Here is a 6342-nt window from a genome sequence, read left to right on the forward strand (position 1 = left end):
ACTATAATTATTATGTCTATATTTTAATACCTATGTGGATTATATCTACTATGTCTATATTTTATATCTCCATCTATTATAACTATTATGTCTATGTTTATCCCTCTATTATATCTATTATTTCTATATTTTATACCTCTTTTATATCTATTTGTCTATATTTTATACCTCTATTATAATTATAACGTCTATAATTCATACCTCTATTATATCTATGATATCTATATTTTTAACCTCTATTATATCGATAATGTCTATATTTTATTTCAATATCTACTATATCTATTGTGTTTATATTTTATACCTCTATCTATTATATCTCTTATATTTATTATGCCTATGTTTTATACCTCTATCTATTATATGTATTATATCTATTACGTCTATATTTTATACCTCTATCTATTATATCCATTATGTCTACATTTTACACCTATATCTATTATATCTATTATGTCTATATTTTATACCTCTATCTATTATATGTATTATGTCTATATTTCATACCTATATCTATTATATCCTTTATGTCTATATTTTATACCTATATCTCTTGTATCTATGATGTCTATATTTTATACCTATATCTATTATGTTTATATTTTTACATATATCTATTATATCTATAATGTCTCTATTTTATACCTATGTCTATTATATCTATTATGTCTATATTTTATACCTCTATCTATTATATCCATTATATCTATATTTTATACATATATCCATTATATCCATTATAACTATATTTTATATCTTTATCTATTATGTCTGTGTTTTATACCTATGTCTATTATATCTTTTATATTTATATATATAACTATATCTATTATATGTGTGTTTTATACCTATATCTATTATATCTATATTTTATACCTGTGTCTATTATATCTTTTATGTCTATATTTTATACCTATATCTGTTATATCGATTATGTCCATATTTTATACCTATATCTATTATATCTATATTTTGTACCCATATCTATTACAACTATATTTTATACCTATATCTATTATAACTATTATGTCTGTATTTTATAACTATATATATTATATCTATTATGTCTATATTTTATACCTATATCTATTATGTCTATATTTTATACATATATCTATTATGTCTATTATGTCTATATTTTATACCTATATGTATTATACCTATTTCGTCTATATTTTATACCTATATCTATTATGTCTATATTTTATACATGTATCTATTATATCCATTATGTCTATATTTTATACCTATATCTATTATGTCTATATTTTATACCTATATCTATTATATCTATTATGTCTATATTTTATACCTATATCTATTATAACTAGTATCTCTATATTGTATAACTATATCTGTTGTATCTATTCTCTCTATATTTTGTACCTATATCTATTATGTATATATTTTATATCTATATCTATTATATCTATTATGTCTGTGTATTTTACCTATATCTATTATGTCTATATTTTATTTTATTTTATTTTATTTTTTTTATTTAGAGAATACTTTATTAGTTTCTGTAATCAAACCCATGTAGATAAGACCTTACATATTTAATACAGTGTGTTACCCCTGTACAAATGGAAAAAATTAAGTTTAACATTTCTAGACCAATATGGCTGTTAATTTCTGTAGAATGCCAACTCAACACAGTAAACTGGGATACTTTTTCCAAAGTTGACAGCACAGCTAAAGTTTCCAAAAATTCAAATTATATATATATATGTATATATATATATTTATATAAAGAGACCAATAGCAGTATGTTATGCATCAATAGCAGCAACAGCTTTTCCAGGTTCTGCAGTCATCTGAATAAAATTATAGAGACATCCAGCACACTCCATTTAAAAAAAGGGGGGGGGGAGGTAAAAAACAAAACCCCAGAAAATTGCAAAGTTCTGTTACTGTTGTGGTACCTGGCACCATTTTTTAATATTAGCTTCTGAATCATCATCTGGAAATAAAACATTCTAGAATAACATCATTAAAAACAGCTCTGATAAAGCACGGTCACTACTACGTATCATAAAGCAGGTACAAGATATTTTACATTCACAGAGGTATGATACAGTACTGTCCTATATCTATAATACTAGAGGATACAATTAAAAAGGCATTATTTGAGACTTGATTCTACTTTTCCAGCAGAGGGCCCAAAGGATGGCATGACACAGCTCTGTAAGAAATGCACCTCTTAGGATTTCCTTTAATTAGTGGCACAGTTCTAGGTACTCACTGTTCTTATAAACACCAGCTAAACACCAGCTAAAAACTGGTTTAAACAAAAAAAAAAAAAAAAAAAAAAAAAAAGAAAAAAAAAGAAAAAAGAAAAAGAAAAAGGAAAAAAAAGAAAAAAAACCCCCAGAACCATGGATTCATACAAAGATGACTGAGTGGGGCAAGGAAGACTCAACCTAACTAGCATTTTACCAATCTGTCATGTTTGAATGGTTAGAGCTCCATGGAAGAAGGAGATTCTAAGTAGCGCTTCAAAGCTCGGACCACAACCAACACAGCATCATTTCAAACAGAAGCATTAGCCAAACACTGCTCACTATGATATGGTTCAAGGATGCTGACATCAATATTTACTCATCTGCTCATTCATCCAGGAAAGAAGGGGAGATCAGTTACTACTGTACTTTGATTGTGTTCAACTCAATCACCATGTTATAAAAATAGCAAGCTGCCATAATAAAAAATAAGGCTCCTCTATCCAGCACCAGTTATCTTCAGTTCTTCACCTCCAAGCCTACAAATGCCATAACCATATCCAAGGAACATAAGGGAGCAAAAAAACCGCATCTGATGTATTAGCTGGGACCATCACACTGTTCAGGCTGAGCTATTCCTCTGCCGTGTTATTTTTCTTATATTTTTGGTGTTTCATCTAATCATAAGGATTTTTAGGTCTAAATTATATGCACTCAAAAAAATGGGTGCATATATTTATATATAAATTCTGACTGAAGATGCGTGGCCATCAACCGAGTGCATGTTATATAGTAGGTACAAGCTTGCAAAGCCTCATTTTTACTGGTACAGCAGCTATGTGTCAGTGTAAATTGCTCCTATGTCCCTTGTATATCTCCAAGCTCTGAACAGGATAATGTCACGGACCATTTTGCCCCTTTGGCTGCTGGCATTATCTGACTTAATTCTCCATGTTTTCCCTCCCCCCACCCCCAATCCCCTGCAATAAACCATAGCCTTTAAGATTTTGTTTCTTCGGTTTTGATTGCCTGAGGTTTGATTGGTCCAGTTCTAACAGGTTTGGTGGCTATGGAGGGTGCAGGGGGTGGCTTTTCTTCTACTTTTTCCTGACAGACACCAGGAGGGTCGGTCAGTGTTTCAGGAGGTTTACTTGAATCACTGTCCACTTTCTGGGCTTTGCCTCCTATCTGTTTGCTCTGTGCTGTTCAGAGAAGAACCGTTGCGTGGACTGAAGAACCTCTGCTCTCTGCTTTGCCAACACCTAGGACCAAATGTCTTGTGGCTGAGTCCTCTTCCCACAGCTCTCTTCTGGGGTGCAAACTGTGTAGGAAACGGTTGTGTCATTCTCACAGTGGCAGGGGCTGACTGGAACTGCTTCTGGTAGACAATACTGTTCATTTTGCTGGACTGGCTGTTCGGACTTGTAGAAGTAGCCCGGAAGGGACTAGATGTTGGTGTGGTGCTTCTACCAGCGATTGGAGGTGTGCCTGGTTTTATATCAATGCCACTTCCAAAGGCTTTTAGTTCCATTTCAGACATTTTTCCTGTGGTTGCAATCATGCTATGCTGTGTTCCAGCAGGAATTAATCCTCTGAAAGGCTGGCTTACTTGTGCAGGACGACTCAGACTCTGAGCCTGTGCTTGGGGAGTGGTATGCTGTAACGGGGACTGAAGAGTCTGAGGCAAAGCAATTAGAGGTTGCCCTGTAGATCCAAAATTAGGCAAGGAAAGCTGGGATCCTGGTAAAGGTACTGTAACCTGCTGGAGAGCACTTGGTGACTGGGCAGTGTTATAAAAATTTGTCTGACCAGGCTGTTGTACTTGTCCAGAATAAAGATTTGAAGCCTGGGTAAGATTTGCTCTAGCCTGGAGAAGATGTGTGTCAATCAGCTGGGAACCTCCTAGTCCTGATGCCTGCCCCAGTTGATGTTCATACAATATGGGAATAGGCTGGGTATTTGATGTTTGCTGAAAGGCAAGACCAGATTGTGCCTTGGCAAGTTCTTGGTGTTGGACAGTTGGAAAGTTGTGAATAGCAGTCCCAGAAAGGACCACAGATGGCTGGGATAAACTGCTTTGCATAAAAGCTGGCTGAGATCTATATGGTTGAAGTGAAGAGCTGAACAATTCCTGAGCCTGGGAAACAGCAGGTCCAGCCCCCAAACTCAGTTGGGCTTGATGCTGCCCTTGCAGTGGTGCATAAATAGGGATTGGAATCTGCTGAACTGAAGTTGGCTGAGAGAGACCTGGTTGGAAACCCTGTTGTTGAGCCAAGGATGGTGGAGCCAATCGTGCATGCTGGGTATTAAATAAATGACTTGTGTCCATATAGAAGGCTGGGATTTGAGCTGCTGCAGACTGAGACACATAAACTTGCAGACTCTGTTGTTGCTGGGCAATAAGGGAAGGCATACAGCTTAACTGTGAAAAATGACTTGCAGAAGGCAGGCTGCTTGTCTGCAACTGCTGAGGTTTCACTTTACAAATATTTGGAGGGTCCGATGTGGTTGTAGATTTTGTGCTCAAAGAGAGGTAGTGTACGTACCAGCTCCTGATAGTGATGTTGTAGGAGTGACTGAAGCAACAGGAATCTGGGGCATCGATGCACTTGAGAACGAATTATAATTAGCAGTGCTTGGTGCACTGGCACTACTGCTGACTCCAGTTGCAATTGGAGGTGCTGTGGAAGTTACTGGAGACCCCTTTTCCCTTACATTTGGAGAATTCTCCCTATCCTTGCGTGCAGACTCCATCTTGAAGGTGAGGCTGAAAGTAGTGGGAGGACTGAAGTTAGGCTGGAGCTCTGTTGTATAGTCTCTCTCTTAGGGAAGGGAAGGGTGTTAGGCAGGGGCACATTATTAACCAAAGTATCCTCCATCTTTGTGTTATTAGTAGCCACAGTGTTAGGCAGAGAAGAAGAGGGTGTAGTATAGTCTGTTACAGACTCCTTTGCATTAGTACCATATTCTGCAGATGATACCGAGATCTATTATGTCTATATTTTATACCTATATCTATTATGTCTATATTTTATACCTCTCTCTATTATATCTATTATGTCTATATTTTATACCTCTATCTATTATATCTATTATGTCTGTATTTCATACCTGTATCTATTATATCTATTATGTCTATATTTTATACCTATAGCTATTATGTCTACATTTTATACGTATACCTATTATATTTATTGTGTCTATATTTTATACTTAAATCTATTATGTCTATATTTTATACCTATATCTATCATATCTATTATGTCTATATTTTATACCTATACATATCATATCTATTCTGTCTATATTTTATACCTATATCTATTATATCCATTATGTCTATATTTTATACTATATCTATTGTATCTTTTATGTCTATATTTTATACCTATATCTTTTGTATGTATTATGTCTATATTTTATGCCGATATGTATTATATCTATTATGCCTATACTTTATACCTATATCTATTATGTGTATATTTTATACCTGTATCGATTATATTTATTATGTCTATATTTTATACCTATATCTATTATATCTCTTATCTATATTTTTTACCTATATCTATTATATCTTTTATGTTTATATTTTATACCTATATCTCTTATGTCTATATTTTATACCTATATCGATTATATCTATTATATCTATATTTTATACCTATATCTATTATACCTCTTATGTCTATATTTTATACCTATATCCATTATATCTATTATGTCCATATTTTATACCTATATCTATTATATCCACTATATCTATATTTTATACCTATATCTATTGTATCTATATTTGATATCTATATCCATTATATCTATATTTTATATCTATATCTATTATATCTATTATGTCTATATTTTATAACTATATCTATTATATCTATTATATCTATAATTTATACCTAAATCTATTATAACTATATTTTATACCTATATTTATTATATCTATATTTTATACCTATATCGATTATATATATTATATTTATATTTTATAATTATATCTATTATATCTATATTTTATAACTATATCTATTATATCTATTGTCTATATTTTAACCTGTATCTATTATATCTATTTTTATACGTACATCTATTATATCATATTTATACCTATATC

General features: G+C 32.3%; 1 pseudogene across 1 annotated transcript; it reads right to left on the reverse strand.

The window, feature by feature from the left end:
• Nucleotides 1-2629: 2629 nt before the first annotated feature.
• On the reverse strand, nt 2630-5209 carry LOC115895731 (annotated as a pseudogene). The gene is made up of 2 exons (XR_004055860.1): nt 3526-5209; nt 2630-3472 (listed from the first exon to the last, which is right to left on the reverse strand). The product of XR_004055860.1 is annotated as a protein PRRC2C pseudogene (transcript).
• Nucleotides 5210-6342: the final 1133 nt, after the last annotated feature.

The sequence above is a fragment of the Rhinopithecus roxellana genome, unplaced genomic scaffold (assembly GCF_007565055.1).
Source record: "Rhinopithecus roxellana isolate Shanxi Qingling unplaced genomic scaffold, ASM756505v1 contig1957, whole genome shotgun sequence".
Classification (NCBI taxonomy): domain Eukaryota; kingdom Metazoa; phylum Chordata; class Mammalia; order Primates; family Cercopithecidae; genus Rhinopithecus; species Rhinopithecus roxellana.